This window comes from Mirounga angustirostris, unplaced genomic scaffold, assembly GCF_029215605.1.
Source record: "Mirounga angustirostris isolate CCGP_5_RB_7025 unplaced genomic scaffold, mMirAng1.0.hap1 SCAF_5, whole genome shotgun sequence".
In the NCBI taxonomy this organism is placed as follows: Eukaryota; Metazoa; Chordata; class Mammalia; order Carnivora; family Phocidae; genus Mirounga; species Mirounga angustirostris.
The window spans coordinates 164647589-164668103 of record NW_026991713.1 but is presented as its reverse complement, the minus strand read 5'-3'; the positions used below and the strand labels follow the sequence as shown (position 1 = coordinate 164668103).

Below are 20515 nucleotides of genomic sequence, written 5' to 3'. Positions count from 1 at the left end.
AAGAAAGAAAAACATATATATGTAAAAGTAAAATAAAATACAATGAAAGGAAACTAAAAATACATATACAAAATATATATAAAATAAAAATTAAGAAAGAATTGAAAAAATAAGAAAATAACTGAAAAAGTAACACTAAAAGACTAAAGAATAAAAATACAAAGAATGCTAGATACTGTCTTCCCTTAGAGCTGAAGCTTTGCAGCGCTCTATGATCAGTAAACTGGGTGCGAGTGAGTTGTTTGTGGTGGTCTTCCGGGGGAGGGGCCTGTTGCGCTGATTTCTCAGGTGGGCTCGCCCTAGTGGAGATGTGCCTCCCTCCAGTGCACAGCGAGGCAGGGCTCTGTGTAAGCACCCCTGGGGTCCACTAGGTGGTGCTGTTTGGCTCCCTGCAGGCTTTCAGCACTGATGGGCAGGATGAGTATCTCCTTGCCCAGCTGTCCAGCCGCAGAGCTGAAAGTTTACATCCCAGACTCTTCAGTGAGCCCTCACAGGAGAGCAATCAATCACTGGTGTCCACCTGGTTTCTGCCAGAACTCTGGGTTCACCCTGCCTGTGTCTGAGCGTTTTTCTCTCAGGCATGCACTGAGTTCCAAAACTCTTAACTTTTAGGGACTCCTGCAGTGCAGACCCACACTCTTCCTCCCAGGGAGAGTCTCACCACCTTTCTGCCTTGCGCTGGACCCGGCCCATGAAAGTGGTCACACGACCCTGCAGCGGTTTGCAGTTTATGACAACACAGAGCAGACAGCTGGCGCCTAGGCTCACTGTTCTCAGCGGGCTTTCATGCTGCTATGCCTGGGAACCGTTAGGCACTCAGACACCACCTGTTCTTGCGGACCTGGGGCATCTCAGACCTGGCGGTCACACCTGGGATTCCACCCTGCTTCGCCACCAGAGCACCTTTAAGCCAGGCGCATCCCCCACTCTAGCAGACTTCTACAGGTTCCAGTGTTGGCTCCGCTGCTTCTAAGACTTTGGGGTAGTCTCCTTAGGCAGGCTCTCTCCCCGCTACCATATCCTTAGATATATCATACTGGATTCAAGTCTGGACATCTCCTACCTTCCAAATTAGTGGTCGCTTTTCTACTAGTAGACTTGCAGCATTTGTTTTCTCAGACTTCAGATTGATTTTTTGGGTGTTTAGAATGATTTGATAACTATCTAGCTGTATTCGAGGGATGAGACAAACTTAGGGTCCCCCTATTCTTCTGCCATCTTAACTCCTGTCCTGAAGAGATCTTTAGATCCCCAAGAACTATATGGATCTCCAGACTGCATCTCTCACAACTCCCCCATTTCATTCCTCTGGGCCTGTTTCAGACGCCATTATCTCTGGCGAGGGCAACGGCTCTTGCTTTCAAACGGCCTTTAGAAGTGAGGACCACACTATGGTTCATCTTGATGGGATGAGTGTCCTGCAGATGCTGGAAAGAACAGGAAGGCCTTAGCATGGAGCTATGACACTAGGTCCAGGAGGGGGAGGAGCTGAAGGAGGACAATGTGGGATCTGCTGCTGCTGGTTCCCTTAAACACTTCCAAGTGCCACTTCCCATGTAGTTGCTGCCCAATCTCAGCTGCTCTTGGTAGCCCTTACTCAGATCTTGGAAACTCTAGTTGCTTTTCGTCTCCTAGTATTGTGGAATACAGGATTTTCAGGTCCCCCTCAATCATCTCTCTGTTGCTTTGTAGAATTTCTAGGAGGAGGAGAGGGAAGATTCAGTCATGAATTGCTGCACTTTTTATGTTGTATCATATTGCTTTGTAATATAAATTTTCCTATTTTTCTCCATTATAAGGATAGCTTTGTGTTTTCCCTAATGACAAACATAATACATAATGCATAGCCACGTAGGAAAGTCAAGTAATACAAAAGAGTACAAGGAAGAGTGAAAATCATTGAGAGGCAGCCATTCAGCATTTTGGTAAACATTTCAAATATCTTTCAATTACATACAGATTTATATGGATAAGTTCATACTATATATATTGTTTTGTATTCTGCATTTTTATTCAGTAATTTGTCCAAAGTTCTTTGTCAATAAATATAGATTTACCATCCTTTTAAATTGCTATGCTGTATTCTATTGTACAATAAATGTATATACCATAAATTGTTTAACTTATCTAATGAACATCCTAAAAGAGAAATATTTATGCATTGATTGAGCTCTTTGGGATAGGTAACTAGTTAAGGTAAAAAATTGCGTGGATTTATATTCACACTACCAATAAGTGCCCATTTTCCTGCATCCTTATCAACCTTTCCAATCTTGTATGTCTGTGAAAAAATTTGTAACTCATTATTTTTCTTTGAATTTCTTTACTAGTGTTAATTAGATCTTTTGTTTGTTTATTGGCCTTTAGTGAATTGCATATTCATGTTGTTTGCCCATTTTTCTACTGGAATTAGTTTTCTCCTCTTATTTGTAGGTCTTCTTTGCAATCTGTGCTGTTCTTTGGCCTGCCTTTGTCATAATCTGTTCCTTGCTCTTCCTTTGCTCTGCTCTGACATCTAGGAAAAATACATTTCCCCTCAAGTTCCTGTGTCAGCTGGCTTCTCGCTAGATTTGGCCAAGAGAAAGCCCTGAAGAGAGGAAGTGAGAAACCAGGGTATTTCTCCCCCATGTTTCAGGTGGCAATGTGTGCATTTCCTCTGTGACTCCCGCTTCAACTGGGCAGGTCACTGCGGTTCCAGCTCTACCGGATAATCCTGTGCCTAGTAATACCACTTCCCCAGAGTTGGTAAAGGCTTCTTGGAATTGTTAATCTCTGAGCTGCTTTACCATACCCTGTTAGGCTTCTCAGTTCTTCCATTAAATATCTAACTATTTCTCTGTCTTAACGTCCCTTTATTGTATATACTCATAATGGTTTTAATTTTACTATAGCTTACTTTTTTAATATTTAAAGACTTTATATTTTTAGAGCAGTTTTAGGTCCAGAGAAAAATTGAGAGGAAGGTACAGTTTCTATATACCCTTTGCCCCCATGCATGCATAGCTTCCCTCATTACCAATGTCCCTCTCCAGAATGGTACATTTGTTACAATTGATGAGCCTACGCATCCTAATCACTCAGGTTCATAGTTTATATTAGAGTTCACTCTTGGTGTTGTACATTTTTTGGGTTTGTACAAATATGTAATGACATGTATCTATCATTATAGTGTCACACAGAGTATCTTCACTGCCCTAAAAATCCTCTGTGGTCTGCCTCTTCAATTTATCCTCCTACCCCATACCACCCCCTGCAAACCCTAGCAACACCTGACCTTTTCACCTTTTCCATTGTTTTGCCTTTTCCAGAATGTCATATAGTTGGAATCATATAGTATATAATCTTTTCAGATTGGCTTCTTTCACTTATTAATATGCACTTAAGCTTCCTCCATGTCTTTTTAGGCTCAATACCTCATTTCTTTTTAGCACTGAGTAATTAATATTTTGTCTGCATGTACCACACACAGTTTATTTATCCATTCACCCGTTTAATTTAATTTTTTTTATTGTGTGTTTTTTTTTTTTAATTTGAGAGAGAGAGAATGAGAGACAGAGAGCATGAGAGGGAGGAGGGTCAGAGGGAGAAGCAGACTCCCTGCTGAGCAGGGAGCCCAATGCGGGACTCGATCCCGGGACTCCAGGATCATGACCTGAGCTGAAGGCAGTCGCTTAACCAACTGAGCCACCCAGGCACCCCTAATTTAATTTTTTTAAAGTAAGCTCTATACCCAGTGTGGGGCTTGAACTCATGACCCCAAGATCAGGAGTTTCATGCCTACTGACAGCCAGCCAGGTGCACCCCTACCCAATCACCTATTGAAGGACATCTTGGTTGCTTCTAAGTTTTGGCAATTATGAATGAATAAAGCTGCTATAAACATCCGTGTGCAGATTTTTGTGTGGACATAAATTTTTAACTCATTTGGGTAAATACCAGGGAGTACAATTGCTAGGTTGTATGATAAGAGCATGTTTAGTTTTTTAAGAAACTGCCTGTCTTCTAAAATAGCTGTACCGTTTGCATTTCTCCCAGCAATGAATGAAACTTACTGTGTTTACACACCTTTGCCACATTTGGTGTTGTTAAGTGTTCGAATTTTTCTAATAGGTGTTTACTCGTATCTCATTGTAATTTGCATTTCCCTGATGATATATGATGTGGAGCATCTTTTCGTATGCTTTTTTGTCATCTGTATATCTTCTTTTGGTGAGGTATCTGTTAAGATCTTTGACCCACTTTTAAATTTATTTTTTAATTTATTTTTGGCCCATTTTTAAATTGGATTGTTTTTCTTTTTTCTTTCTTTTTTTTTTTTTTTTTAAGATTTTATTTATTTATTTGAGACAGAGAGAATGAGAGAGAGCACATGAGAGGGGGGAGGGTCAGAGGGAGAAGCAAGCTCCTTGCTAAGCAGGGAGCCCGATGCGGGACTCGATCCAGGGACTCCAGGATCATGACCTGAGCCGAAGGCAGTCGCTTAACCAACTGAGCCACCCAGGCGCCCTGGATTGTTTTTCTTATTGTTGACTCTTAGGACTTCTTTGTATATTTTGGATAACAACTCTTTATCTGATATATCTTTTGCAAATATTTTCTCCTACTCTGTGGTTTGTCTTCTCATTCCCTTGACATTGTCTTTCACAGAGTAGAAGTTTTTAATTTTAATGAAATTCAGCTTTAATGAGCATTAAGTATTTCTTTCATGGATTATGCCTTTGGTGTTGTATCTAAATAGTCATTGCCATTCTTAAGGTCATGTAAGTATTCTCTTACGTTATTTTTTTTTTTTTTAAGATTTTATTTATTTATTTGACAGAGTGAGAAAGCACAAGCAGGGGAGCAGCAGAGGGAGAGGGAGAAGCAGGCTCCCCAGTGAGCCGGGAGCCCGACATGGGGCTCCATCCCAGGACCCTGGGATCATGACCTGAGCCGAAGGCAGACGCTTAACCGACTGAGCCACCCAGGTACCCCTCTTATGTTATCTTCTAGGAGTGTTATAGTTTTGCATTTTACATTTAGGTCTGTAATCCATTTTGAGTTAATTTTTGTGACGGGTGTAAAGCCTGTATCTAGATTCATTACTTTTTGCGTGTGGATGTCCAGTTGTTCCAGCACCATCTGTTGAAAAGACTGTCTTTGCTCCATTATATTGCCTTAGCTCCTTTGTTGAGGATCAGTTGACTGTACTAATCTGGGTCTATTTCTGGGCTCTCTATTCTTTTTCACTGATCTATTTGTCTATCTTTCACCAATGCCATACTGTCTTGGTTATTAGTAGTTTTATAGTAAGTCTTAAAGTCTTAAAGCAGTCCTACTACTTTGTTCTTTTCCTTCAATATTGTGTTGGTTATTCTGGTCTTTTGGTTCTTCATGTAAACTTTAGAATCAGTTAGTTTATACCCACAAAATAACATGGTGGGGTTTTGAGTGGTATTGCACTCAATCTATAAATAAGTTGGGAAGGACTGACATGTTGACAATATTGAGTCTTCGTATTTGTGAACATGGAATATTTCTCCATTATTTAGTACCTGTTTGATTTTATATATCGGTTTTGTAGTTCTGCTCATATAGATCTTGTACGTATTTTGTTAGACTAATACCTAAGTATTTCATTTTGGGGAGTGCTAATGTAGGGGAGTGCTAATGTAAATGGCATATTTTAAAATTTCAAATTCTCTTTGTTCATAGCTAGCATATAGGCAAGAGATGACTTTTATATATTAACCTGTATCCAGCAACCTTGCTCTAACTACTTATTAGTTTTTTTTGTCGATTTTTGTCAGATTTTCTATTAGATGAACATGCCATTTCTAAACAAAGACAATTTTATTTCTTCCTTTCTGATCAGTATACCTTTTATATCCTTTTCTTGTTTTATTGCATTAGTTAGGACTTCTAGTACAATGTTGAAAAGGAGTGGTGAGTGGTAACATCTTTGCCTTGTTCCTGATCTTAATAGGAAAACTGGTTTCTCACACCATTAAGTATAATGTTAACTGTAGGGTGTCTTTTTAAATTTTTTTGTAGCTATTCTTTATCAGATTGTGGAAGTTCTCTTTTATTCCTAGTTTACAGAGAATTTTTATCATGAATGAGTATTGCTGTGTTTGTATTTTGTTGTATTTTCTTCATCTATTGAAATGATCATGTGATTTTTATTTTTTAGCCTGTTGATGATTACATTAAGTGATTTTCAAATGTTGAACGAGCCTTGAATACTTTGGATAAATCCCACTTGGTTGTGGTATATAATTCTTTTTATATGTTGTTGGGTTTGACTTGCTAATATTTTGTTGAGAAATTTTGCATCGGTGTTCATGAGAAATATTGTTCTATAGTTGTCTTTTCTTGTAATGTCTTTGTTTTTGATATTAGGGTAATACCTCATAGAATGAGTGGAAGTAAGTATTCCCACTTCTTCTAACCTCTGAAAGAGATTGCAGTGAATTGGTATAATTTCTTCTCTAAATGTTTGGTAGACCAGTTATCCCCATTTAGGCCTGGTCTTTGGTTTTAGAAAATTATCAGTTATTGGTTCAATTTCCTTAATAGATATAGGCCTATTCAAATTGTCTTCTCCTGTGAGTTTTGCTAGATGTGTTTTTCTAGGAATTGGTCAATTTCATCTAGTTATCAAATTTATGTTTATAGAGGTGTTCATTAGTTTTTTTTTTTGTTTTTTTTTTTAGAGAGAGAGAGCATGTGGGTGGGGGTAGGGGAGGGGAGGGGCAGAGGGAGAGGGAGAGAGAGAATCCTAAGCAGGCTCCATGCCCAGCATGGAGCCCTGTTTGGGGCTCCATCTCACGACCCTGAGATCATGACCTGAGCCGAAATCAAAAGTCAGACACTTAACCAACTGAGCCACCCAGGCGTCCCCATAATATTTCTGTATTATCATTTTAGTTGTCATGGGATCTGTACTGATGTCCCTGCTTTCATTTCTGATATTTGTAATTTGTGTCTCTTCTCGCTCTCTTTTAGTTAGCCTGACTAGAGTCTTAATAACTTTATTGATCTTTTCAAAGAACCAGCTTTGGATTTTGTTGCTTTTCTCTATTGATTTCCTGTTTTCAATTTCATTGATCTCTGCTCTAATTTTTGTTTCTTCTCCTTACTGTCAATCTAATTTGCTCTTTTTCCCCCTAGCTTCTTAAGGTAGAAACTTAAGGTGGATCTTATTTTTCTATTCTAATATAGCATTCAATACTATAAATTTCCCTAGAGGGAAATATTTTGTTGAGAAATTTTGCATCTGTGTTCATGAGAGATACTGTTTTTACTGTATCCCATATATTTTGATCAGTTGTGTTTTCATTTGCATTTAATTAAAAATATTTAAAAAATTCTCTTGAGAGTTCTTCTTTGACCCATGTGTTGTTTAGAAGTGTTGTTTAATTGCCACATTTTGGGGGATTCCAATTATCTTTCTGTCATTGATTTCTAGTTTAATTTCACTGTGGTCTGAAAGCAGATATTGTATGATTTCTATTGTTTCATATTTGTTAAGGTACATTTTTGGTGTAGAATGTGGTCTATCTTGGTGAATTTACATGTGAACTTAAGAAGGATGTTCTGTTGTTGGGTGAAATAGTCTGTAGGTGTCAATTATATCTAGTGGATTGATGGTGTTACTGAATTTAACTATGTCCTTATGTAACTTAACTTTTTCATTTAGTAAATATGAACATCTTTATCAGTGGGGGTATCCTATACACATAGGTATGGGTGACCATGTATCCTACACAGCATTATTGATGAGACCATATTTCATTGACTGTGAAATATACGATTTATTTAATCATTCTTTTTGGAACTTCAGATATAATTCAGTAGTACTAAGTATATTCACATTGTTGTGGGTAATAGATATATAGAATTTTTTATTTTGTAGATCTGAAATTCTCTACTCATTCAACAACCACAGAGCATAAGCTTTTAATATTGATGAAGTCCATTATTATAATTTTTTTCTTCTTTTCTAGATTGGGATTTTAGTATTGTCTAAGAACTATTTGCCTAACCCCAGGTCATAAGATTTTCTCCTACATTTTTTTCCCTAAAAGTTTTAGAGTTCAGTGTTTTTATTTAGATTTATGATACATTCTGGATTAATTTTTATTTTTTAATTTTTTTAAATTTTCAAAATTTTTTAAAAGATCTAATTTATTTATTTGACAGAGAGAGACACAGCAAGAGAGGGAACACAAGCAGGGGGAGTGGGAGAGGGAGAAGCAGGCTTCCCGCCGAGCAGGGAGCCCGATGCAGGGCTCCATCCCAGGATCCTGGGATCATGACCTGAGCAGAGAGGCAGATGCTTAATGACTGAGCCACCCAGGTGCCCATCTGAGTTAATTTTTAAAGGAAGTGTGAACTTTAGATCATGGAGGTTCATTTGCTTTTTTTTTTTTTCCTGAGCATATTAAATTCTGATTGTTCCAATACCATTCATTAAAAAAGCTATCCTTTCTCCACTGACTTGCCTTAACACCTTTGTAAAAAAATCAATTGGTGATAATTTGTTTGAGTCTGTTTTGGGATTCTATTCTGCACCCTTGATGTATGTGCCTATCCTTTTCTAATATCTTACTGTAGCTTTATAATAAATCTTAAAATCAGGTACTGTGATTCCTTCAAATTTATCCCTTTTCTTCAAAATTGTTATAGCTAATCTAGCCTTCCCCCCCCCCCCCATTTATTTAAACTTAGAATCAGCTTGTCTATATCTGTAAGAATATGCTGGGGATTTGATTGGAATTGCAAGAAATCTATAGATCAATTTGAAGAAAGTTGATTTCTTTAGTGTATTGAATATTCCAATTTGTGAATATGGCATGTCTATCTATTTAGGTCTTTGAATTTTTCATCAATATTTAAAAATTTTCAGCCTACAGTTCTGGATATGTTTTATTAACTTTATTCAATTTATACCTCAGTATTTCCTTTTTAAAAAGCTATTATAATTGGTCTTGTTTTTTAATTCTTTTTTCAAACTCTTCGTTGCTAGTATGTTGACTTTTGTGTGTTGACCATGTATCCTATTATCCTGTAACCTTACTAAACTTTTTAGTTGTAGATTTTTTTTTTAATCCCTTGGGATTTTCTATGTAGATAATCATGTCATCTGAAAAAAAGGACAGTTTTATTCTTTTTCTTGCCTTATTGCACTGCCTAGTGCAATATAATGTTGAATAGGAATGGTGGTGAGAATGGACATCCTTGCCTTATTCCCCATCTTAGGGAGAAAGCATTCAGATTTTCTTAATTAAGTATGAGGATATCTCTAGGTTTTATGTAGATGCCTTTCATCAGAATGAGGAAGTTTCCTTCTATGCCTCGTTTGCTGAGAGCTTTTATCATGAATTAATGTTGAATTTTGTCAAATAATTTTTCTGCATTGGTTAATAAGATGTGTTTTTTCTTTTTTATATTGTTAATATAGTGTGTTATGTTGATTGATTTTCTAATGTTGAACCAGTCTTGCATATTTGAGATAAATACCACTTGGTCATGGTGTATAGTTCTTTTTATTCATTGCTGGATTTGATTTGCTAATATTTTTTTGAGAACTTTTGTGCCTCAGTTCCTGAGATACCAATCTATGGCTTTCTTCTCTTCTCTTTTCTTTCTTTCTTTTCCTTTTTCCTTTCCTTTCCTTTCCTTTTCTTGCTTCACTCTCTCCTTTTTTAGGCACTACCTTTGTCTACTTTTAGTATCAAGTAATATAGGCCTCATGAAATGAATTGGAAAGTATTTCCTCCTGTTTTATTTTCTAGAAGAGAGTGTGTAAAATAGATGTTAATTCTTCCTTAAATGTTTGATAGAGTTCTCCAGTGAAACCATCTTGGCCTGGAAATTTTTTTCAAAAGGTTCTTTAAAAACCCTGCAGATTAAATTTCTTTAGTTAATATAGGAATATCCAGATTATATATTTTTCCTATTGGTTGAGTTTTGTAGCTTGTGGTTTTCAAAGGAACTGGTCCATTTCATCAAAGTTGAATTTATGTGTATAATATGTTCTGAGTATTTCCTTACTATCCTTTTAGTATCTGTAAGGTCCTCAGTGATATCTCCTCTTTCATTCCTACACTGGAAATTTGTGTCTTTTTTTGGTCAATATTGCTAGAGGCTTGCCAATTTTATTGATCTTCTCAAAGAACCAGCTTTTGGTTTTATAGATTTTCTGTATTTTTTGGTTTCAATTTCATTCATTTTTGCTCTAATATCTGTTATTTCTTTCCTCTGCTTGCTTTGGGTTTGCTTTGCTCTTCTTTTTCTGTACCATCCCCCCCGCCCCCCGCCTTGGTTCTTTATTGATCTAGCTGCAAGTTGACTGACCTTTTCCTTTGTAGTCTTCTATATGCTGCTAAATCAATCCAGTAAATTTTTATTTAGTATGTTTAATTTTTAGTTCTATATTTTCCATTTAAAAAGCTTCCATTTCCTCCTGAGATTTCTCATCTGGGCAATCAATGTGACAATTTTTTCCTTTAGGTCTTTGAATATATTTAGTTTTAGCTTCATTGCTTTAAAATCTTGTATGGGAATTGTAACATCTCTGTTATCCTGGGGTCTATTATATTGATTGCCTTTCCCCCCTTGATTGTGAGTTACATTTTCCTGTTTCTTAGAAAGTCTTAATTTTTGATTGGATATTGGACATTTTGGATATTTTGGATTGAGTATTTTCGGGACTTAGTTTCCACTATCTTTTTCTAAAGAATGCGTACATTTGTTCTACCAGGAAGTTAAAATACTAGTTGATTGCTTTGTACTTGTGGTCTCTTGATATTTTACTTTGTTAGGTCACCAGCTGGCCCTGAGAGGGCTTCACAAAGCATCTGGGAGACACTCTGGAAGCTCGGCCACTCTGGGCTAAACTCCCTAGGCTGAGCCCAACACCTATGTCTGTCCCACTGTCCCCTCCTGACCTCTCAAGCAAACCCTTTGAAGACTTGGCCCCTTAGTTTCATCCTTAGGTCTCAGTTTTCGAGCAAATACTTTGTTCTGGGACATAATGTTTACTCCTAAACTGTGGTCCTTCTGGGGTTTTAGTGGAAAGCCTAAGATGTGTACCAAACCCCTCTACTTTGACAAGATTCAAATGACAAACTCTGTTACTCTATGGTGGACAGCAGCTGAAATCTCTCTTCAGCTTCCTTTAGCCTTCCACCTACAGATAACAGAGGGCTCACCTCACTGGCTTAAACAAACAGGATTTTTTTTTAAAAAGGAAATCTAAAGATGGGTGGCTGCTGGTATTGGGAACCATGGTGCAATCATTTCAGAGTTGGGTTGCTGTCATTCTTTTGGTTTTTCTTCATGGTTGCAAGATGACTGCTGTACCTCCATTCATCTCATTAATATTAGAGGTTGGAGGAAATAGAAGGGGAGTAGGCCAGAGATGTTATTCTCCTCATATTGGGAAAGCAAAAGCTTCCCCAGCAAACTCCTCAGCATGTTTCTGTATGAATCTCACTAATCAAATCAGGAATGCATGGTCACCCTAAGTTGAAGGAGAGCTGGGAATGTGGATAACAGGAATTCACAATTGGCTGAGATCAGTTAGCAACTTTAGATAACTTTTTGAATATGTAATCATTTGACTTAGCAATTTGAGGCATTTATTTATTTATTCATTCGTTTATTTTAGATTTTGTTTTATTATTTATTTTTTACTGTGGTATAGTTGACATATAACCTTATATTAGTTTCAAGTGTACAACATAATGATTTGATATTTGCATGTATGGTGAAATGATCATGGTAAGTCTAGTTAATATCCATCACCATACATAGTTACAATATTTTTCTTATGAGAACTTTTAAGATCTACTCTTTTAAAAAAATTTTGTTTATTTATTTGAGAAAGAAAGAGAGTGTGAGAGAGAGAAAGATCATGAGCAGGGGGGAGGGGTAGAGAGAGAAGCAGATCCCTGTTGAGCAGGGAGCCCAATGTGGGACTCGATCCCAGGACCCTGGGATCATGCCCTGAGCCAAAGGCATACACTTAACCGACTGAGCCACCCAGGCGCCCGAAGGGGCTCAGTTGTTTTTCTTAAGATTTTTTATTTAGGGGCTCAGTTGTTAAGTGTCTGCCTTCGGCTTGGGTCATGATCCCAGGATCCTGGGATTGAGCCCCGCATCAGGCTCCCTGCTCCATGGGAATCCTGCTTCTCCCTCTCCCATGCCCCCTGCTTGTGTTCCCTCTCTCACTGTCTCTCTCTCTGTCAAAAAATAAATAAAATCTAAAAAAAACCACATTTTAAAATTTATTCATGTGTGAGAGAGAGTGAGAGAGAGCATGAGCAGCAGGGGGGGGGGGCAGAGGGAGAAGGACAAGCAGACTCCCTGCTGAGCACGGTGCCCTCCGGGTGCTCAATCCCAGGACCCTGGGCTCATGACCTGAGCTGAAGGCAGATGCCCAACTGACTGAGCCACCCAGGTGCCCTGAGCGTCTTTTGTTCTAAGAGAGCAACTCTGGGTGGGCTTCTGGATGAGACCTAGTCACCAGAAAGACCAGTCCATGATTAGAAGCTTGGAAATTTCAGCCCTGCCCCCCATTCTCTTGAGAAGAGAGATGGGCTGAAAATGGAGTTAATGATCGATCATGCCTATGTGATGAACACTCCATAAGATCCCAAAAGTATGGGGTTCAAAGAGCTTCCAGGTTGGTGAACACATCCACATGGGGAGGGTGATACACCCTAACTTCATGGGGACTGAAGCTCCTGCACTTGGGACTCTCCCAGACTTCACCCTATGTGTATCTCTTCACTTGGTTGCCCATCTGTATCCTGTAGTAAGCTGGTAAATGTAAGTATTTCTTGAGTTCTGTGAGCCACTCTAGCAAATCAATTAAACCTAAGGAGGGGGTCACCGGAACCTCTGATCTATAGCCAATTGGTCAGAAGCACAGATGATAACTGGTATCTGAAGTGTGTGTGTGGAGGGGGGCAGTCTTGTGGGACTGAGCCCTTAACCTGTGGGATATTATGCTTTAAGAAGATAGTGTCAGAACTGAGTTAAATTAGGGCGCTTGGGTGGCTCAGTGGTTAAGTGACTGCCTTCGGCTCAGGTCATGATCCCGGAGTCCTGGGATCGAGTCCCACATCGGGCTCCCTTCTCGGCGGGGAGTCTGCTTTTCCCTCTGACCCTCTCCCCTCTCATGCTCTCTCTCACTCTCTCTCTCTCTCTTAAATAAAATAAAAATCTTAAAAAAAAAAACTGAGTTAAATTATAGGATAATAGGATATACAGCTGGTGTTGCAGAGAATTATTTGATATGGGGTAAAACTTCCACAGAAGTAAAGTGTTTTGTGTCAGTAGTAAAAGACAACACAGGAGGAAAGAATTGGGTTTTGCTTCCTACATGGGAAGGAAAAAACTGAGTTTTTCTCATTTTAATTACATACCCATAACTTACTTATTTATAGCTGGAAATTTGTACCTTTTGGCCACCTTTACCTATTTCACCCTCCCCCTACTCCTAAAGCATTTAGTTTTAATTGATACACAAATCATTACAAAAGTAAAAAATGTTTTTAAACTAATCTCAACCAATATGAAACCAAATAAATTAGAAAGGTAAATTCTTCATTCCTTTTACTCCCCAGAATTAATTGCTTGCCAGAATTACTATTGATATACACAGAGTTTTCTTCTTTCAGAAATGGGAATCGACAAATATATATTGTTCTGCAGTCTGCCTCACTCACAGGACACATCATATTTCCATGGTGTGACTTATTTTGAATGTCAATGTTTACATTAAGTTGTATTTTTCTTTAACTATATTCTTTTAAAACATTTATGATATTTCAGTGTATTGGTATTTAATGTATTGATATACAAATATCACATGTATCATAAAATATTTTATATATACACACAGATATAAAAAAATCTATATACTCACTGCCATTAAAGAAATCTATAATTTCTTCCCAGTCTCATTTTCTTTCCTGTATCCAGAGATAACTACCATCCTGAATTTTATGTTGTAAGTTATCATTTATGATATTAAATGATACTCTCTTTTTTAAGTTTCTGGTCAATGACTATATGTATACAGTATTGTTGTGAACATTCTTTTTTTTTTTTTTTTTTTAAAGATTTTATTTATTTATTTGAGAGAGAGAGCACATGAGGGGGGGGAGGGTCAGAGGGAGAAGCAGACTCCCCGCCGAGCAGGAAGCCCGATGCGGGACTCGATCCTGGGACTCTAGGATCATGACCTGAGCCGAAGGCAGTCGCTTAACCGACTGAGCCACCCAGGCGCCCTGTTGTGAACATTCTTATATGTGACTCCTGCTACTCATGGGCAAGAGTTTCTTCTGAGTGCATTCCAGAGGTGGAATTGCTGGGTCATAGAAAATGTGCATGTTTAGTGTTATTAAATGATATCATATTGTTTTCTGGAGTGATTGTTCCAACTTACTCTATTTTATTAGCACTGAATAATTTTTATTAATTTTTAAAAAATATTTTATTTATTCATTTGAGACACAGAGATACAGAGAGAGAGAGAGAAAGCATGAGCAGGGAGAGAGGCAGAGGGAGAGGGAGAAGCAGGCTCCCCGCTGAGTCAGGAGCCGGATGTGGGGCTCGATCCCAGGACCCCGGGATCACGACCTGAGCCGAAGGCAGACGCTTAACCATCTGAGCCACCCAGGCGCCCCTAGCACTGAATAATTTTTAAAAAGTACGTGATTCTAGGGCGCCTGGGTGGCTCAGTTGGTTAGGTGACTGCCTTCGGCTCGGGTCATGATCCTGGAGTCCCGGAATCAAGTCCCGCATCAGGCTCCCTGCTCAGTGGGGAAGTCGGCTTCTCCCTCTGACCCTCCCCCCTCTCGTGCTCTCTCTCTCTCATTCTCTCTCAAATAAATAAATAAAATCTTTAAAAAAAATAAAAAGTACATGATCCTAACACAGTTAATCATCAGTCAATATATTAGCTTATAAAACTGTGATCTATAGGAAATTTTTCAGGAACACTGCTAGGATTACCTGTATTACTTCTTACTAGCCAATTATGATTAAAACTTTGCAAATAATTTGCTAATATTTTTATTATACTGCATTGTATTTGGCTCACATGTGCTATTTAACATTATTCCAGAAGAACAACAATGAAGCATATTATAATCTGCTTGTATAGTTACGGCTTGTCAGGCAAGATTACTTTGTGATTCTTACATGTATCTGTGACCACCCATTAGCTTCCTCTGGACATTTTTTTTTTTTTTTTTTTAATGTGGTTTGTGTCTACAACACTGCCACCTCATGACCACAAGTGTTAGTACAGGTGCGATACAGAGACCATGAGTAGCTGACAGATTTTATTCAGTACAAATATTTTATTTGAAATTATTAAACATATATGAAATATGAACATAGCAGAAATTAATACTGCTTTTTCACATTATTGCACTTGGGTTTCTTTCCCCCTAGAAATACTCAATTACCATTTATACTTATATATATATATACCAAGTATACTTATATACTTAAATATATTTATATACATATATACTTATATAACTTATATTACATCTATATACAAATATTTGGCAATGTTTAACATCTTGTTCTTTTATTATGCTTATTTCTAAGTTACTACAAAATATAAACAGGTTCTTGACTAGATTCTTGCTTTAGATCCCCTTATTTTGCCCTGCCCCATTAGTGGTATCATTTTCTAGCTCGTATTTCAAAACACCAAAATTCCTCCTCTCCACTCTTCAGATCAGAAGCCTCTTTGACCCATCTGGGAGAAACTAAACCAGGTGTGCCCCAAACATGCCACCATTTTCTTGCTGAATGTCAAGGGCACGCCTGACTAAAGAGCTGAATGTCATTTTCTTGCTGAATGTCAAGGGCACGCCCGACTAAAGAGCAGCGGCACTCCTGTTCCGGGTAGAATTGTGTTTTTGAGAGGTTCTGTAGCAAAGGGCAGGGATGCGGTAACCACATGTCCTGCTCCAGCAATTGCATCCGCTCTGCCTGAGTGACCACTTGTAGGGAAGCTGAACTGTTAGCATCTGAGGTTTCAGGTTGGGTTTTAGGGCGGGACCTCCGTGCCCAGCTCCAGCCAGCGGAGCCAAAGGTAAATGTTTGGAGGTGCTCACCCCATTTATTATAGTCAACTTAAAAGTAGCTAGGCAAATGACACCTAGCAGAAAATAAGATGACAAGAAAAAAGAAAAGAAAAAGGCTGCAGGCTCATTTTGTCACTCATGGCTTTCTGCATTTTAGTTGCGAATATAAGTAGTTTTGCTTTTGATAATATATATTTTTAAACTGAAGTATAGCTGGCATATAATATGATATAAGTAGTTACTGAAATTCTCTTGGAGACCTACATTCTTAGAAGAACAGGGCAAACGCGGATTCAGAAAAGGTCCCTAAGGCGCCCTCGTTAATTGCAAAATCAGCACAGAGGTGCCTGGCTTCTCTCTTACCCTCATCCCTAGTGGTGCGGGCGGGGAGCGCTTCGGCCCCTCCTCCGCAAAGCGGAGGCGGTGAGGCTCCCGGCTCCACCGCGGAGCGCTAGTCTCGGGCGGCCGCCCGCAGCCCCGCGGGGCGGAGGGGCGGGCTCGGGGAGCCCCACCCAGGGGCGGGGCCCGGCGCTTGTGCCCAGCTCGGCTCTGTGGAGTGTGAATGTGCAGCCCGCAGTTTAGAAAAGCACATGCGAAGCCTACCAGAAACCACCGCACCATCGGCAGATCTCATATGACTGCTTGGTAGACGCTCTGCGGGTCTGCACCGGTCGCCTCCTCGGATCTCCGCGACTGAAGGTCGCAGCCAGCCCTCGGCCCCCCCGCAGTCGGAAGGCTAGAGCCGCGGGAGCCCGGGAGGCGGTGGCGGCGGCCCAGGAAGGAACAGCAGCACCCGGGTGAGTCTGGGCGTGTGTTGATCTCTCCGGGTGCCCAGCTTTCTGATTTACCAGTCTGCCTTTTCCGCATCCAGGGCTCCGAATCTACGTGCACTTTTCTTAATCGGGTTTTTTAAAATTTCATGGGATTTCAAGGCTTTCTTTTCATCAATTTACTTTTGAGTAGTTTTCCCTTGTTTTATCCCACTGGTGCCTGTTACCAAACAGCATGAATGAATGATGCAATCCTGCATAGGGGAGTCATCAGTACAGATTGGGAAAATCTCGGGAATTTAGAGTGGCTGTGTCTGTCTGACTTTGTCATCTTCTTTCCCATCCGAATTAGAATTTTAAATAAGCACTTACCAGATATATTGTTGTAAAGCGACAACTTCAAGGTGGGAATTAAATATTCTTTCATTCATAAAGTTATTTACTATATATATATATATATTTAAAGATTTTATTTATTTATTTGAGAGAGAATGAGAGACAGAGAGCACGAGAGGGAAGAGAGCAGAGGGAGAAGCAGACCCCCTGCTGAGCAGGGAGCCCGATGCGGGACTGGATCCAGGGACTCCAGGATCATGACCTGAGCCGAAGGCAGTCGCTTTAACCAACTGAGCCACCCAGGCACCCACTATATATTTTTTTAAGCAACTTGCACATTGTAGTTACTCTTTAAATATTTGAATGGCTGGTATTGGAATGAGGATCAGGGAAGAAAATGATAAAATCCAGGATTTCTAAATTTTATTACAACTACCTGGTAGGTTTTCAGTATAATAATAGTGCTGTCGCTTATATGTTGGTGAAATAAAGTAGTCAGGACGTTTTAAGTTTTCAGATGATTTGATACATGCCTAATAATTTTTTTAAGGCTGACTTTTTCTTTCTTTCTTTTTTTAAAGATTCTATTTATTTATTTGACAGAGAGACACAGTGAGAGAGGGAACACAAGCAGGGGGAGTGGGAGAGGGAGAAGCAGGCTTCCCGCCAAGCACTGAGCATGATGTGAGGCTCGATCCCAGGACCCTGGGACCCAAGCCGAAGGCGGATGCCTAACGACTGAGCCACCCGGGCGCCCCAAAGCTGATGTTTTCTTGATGTATAATTTAATGCAATAATATGCACCCATTTTAAGTGTATATTTGGATGAATTTTGACAATTGCATACACACTTACAATCACCAGCACAATATAACACTTCCATCACCCCTGAAAATTTCCTAAAGTCTTGTTGCAGCCAGGTCGCACCCCCCATAGCCCCAATGACCTGATTTTTGTCATTATAGCATTTGTTTGTGTTTTCTAATATTTCATATAAATGTTGTATGTACTCTTTTGTGTCTGGCTTCTTTCAGTATAACGTTTTTTGTATTTATCCCTGTTTTGGCATGTAGTACTAATTCCTTCCTTTTTATTGCTGAGTAGTATTCCATTGTAGGGATATACCGCCATTTGTTCATCCATTTATCTGTTGATGGACATTCTAGTTTGGGGTTGTCACAAATAAAGCGCTCTTGGATTTCTCTTGGATAAACCTCCAGGGTGAGATTGCTACCCTACCATATATGTTTATAAGAAACTGCTAAAATGTTTTCCAAAATGGTCGTACCATTTTCTATCCCGGCAGCTCCAGCTGTTCCATGTCCTCACCAATACTTGTAATGGGAATAAATAATTCAGAGGGTTCAAAGAGTTCAATACTCTTTTTTTTTTATTGTAGTCATTTTTTTTTCAGTTTATTTTCATATCTTCTTTTTTGGAATGTCTATCCCAATATTTTGCTCATATTTTAATAAGTTGTTTGTGTTATTACTGAGTTGTAAGAGTTCTTTATTCTGGATACAAGTTCTTTGTCAAATATGTGTATTGTAAATATCTTCTCCTGTTCTATGGCTTGTCTTTTTCTTTCTTTCTTTTTTTTTTTTTGTTTTTTCCATAATGGTATCTTTTGTTGTTTTGTTTCTGTTTGTTTTTTAGAGAGGTGGGGAGGGGCAGAGGCAGAGGGAGAGAGAGAATCTTAAGTAGGCAGTATGCCCAGCGTGGAGCCCAACGTGGGCCACCATCTCACCACCCTGAGTCGTGATTCTGAGCTGAAATCAAGAGTCAGATGCTTAACTCACTGCGCCTCCCATGTGCCCCATCATGGTATCTTTTGAAGAGCAGAAGTTTTTACTCTTGATGAAGTCCATTCTATCATGTTTTCCTTTTATTGTTCATGCTTTTGGGGTTTTATTTAAGAAAGTTTTGCCTACCTCAAAGCTGTTATTCTAGCTGTCTATTGCTGTATGACAAATTACCCCCAAACTTAGCAGCTTAAAACAACAAACATTTATTTTTTTCACAGTTACTTTGAGTTAAAAATCTGGGAGCAGCTTAGTTGGGTGGTTTTAGTTAAGGGTCTTTTAAGAGGTCATTGGCCAAGGTCAACTTACCTGAATGCTTTATTGGAGAAGATCTGTTGCCTAGCTCCTTGGTAGGATTCAGTTCCTTGAGGGTTGTTGGATGGAGGGCCTCATTTCCTTTCTGGCTGTTTCCTGGGGGTCCCTTCCAGTTCTGTCACATGGGCCTCACCATAGGGCAGCTGCCAATATGGGAACTGCCTTTCCTTAGAGCAGGGAGGGAAGCTGGGCCAAGATGGAAGCCACATTCCTTTTTTTGCTTTTGAGATTAACTCAGAAATCAGATGAGAGAAAGGTTATGCACAGACTGGATTTTGAACCCTCTGAATTATTTATTCCCATTACGGTTCCCCTCCTTTCCAATCTCTTTGCTTTTTCTTGCCTCATCTTCTTAATTATTTCTTTTATCTTTTTTTCTTCTGAGTTTTGGCACTTTTACCTACTATTTACAGTTTTAATTATGAGGATATTAATTCAAAATTGTTGGCTGTGTTCCCTTGATATTGGGCAACGGGACTCTTCTGTGACTGTTCTTGGCATGTTGGCGACTTTGTGTACTCATTTTGAAGATAGCAGGATCTGTTTTGCAGAGTCTGTGATATACCTGAGTCAGCTCCTCTGTGTCTGCATGTTGTTCTCTCAGTAGGTCCTCTCCCTTCCCTCTCCTTGGCATTCTGCTAATCAGGTGTGGGTGATTTCCTGTCAGACCTGACGCTTTTACAGAATCGAAGCCACAGAAAATAATGTGTTTACCCCTCTGCAGTGCTGAAAGGAGGCAGAAGTCAAGCATTTCGCAAGGGAAGCAGTCTTAGGGCACTTGGCATCTGACCCTTCTTCGTACCAGTCTACCAGGGGGAGAGGGAAGCTCGACCGTTTCTCTTTCTTCTCTTGTGTCTGGACCTTGATGTTCATTTCCTCCTCTCCTTCTAGGCTCTTCCTCTTGCAGAACTCACAAGGTCTCTTGTAAAGAAATTTGTAGTCAGAACTTTATGCTGCATTTTTATTCAGGAAAGAAGCAGGAAGAGAAGAGTGTCATTTCCTAGGAATCCAGCACTGGAGAAACGTGAGTCCGATTTGTCTTTTGTTGTTGTTATTTATCAGTTACCAGTATCCTCTTCACCTGAATAAAATTGTGTGCTATAATGTATGTGGGATCCATAAAATCTCAGGTTCCCCAGAACAGCTGTTCTTTTTTAATCATAAAATGTACTATAAATGCATTGACCAG

At 39.2% G+C, this 20515-nt stretch overlaps 1 protein-coding gene across 15 annotated transcripts in view; it reads left to right on the top strand.

Annotated features, from left to right (window-relative positions):
- The window catches only part of PSPH (phosphoserine phosphatase), a 49023-nt gene that overhangs the window by 14953 nt on the left and 13555 nt on the right, over positions 1–20515 (top strand). For 3 of the 15 annotated variants that reach the window (XM_054507607.2, XM_045875438.3, XM_054507608.2), the window contains exons 2-3: positions 4820–4967; positions 20218–20350. The gene's annotated coding sequence lies outside the window, so the exon portion shown is untranslated. Of the gene's footprint in view, positions 1–4819; positions 4968–16541; positions 16901–20217; positions 20351–20515 lie in introns of those variants that run through there. The other 12 variants (XM_064593038.1, XM_054507610.2, XM_054507611.2 and 9 more) reach the window with 8 other exon arrangements.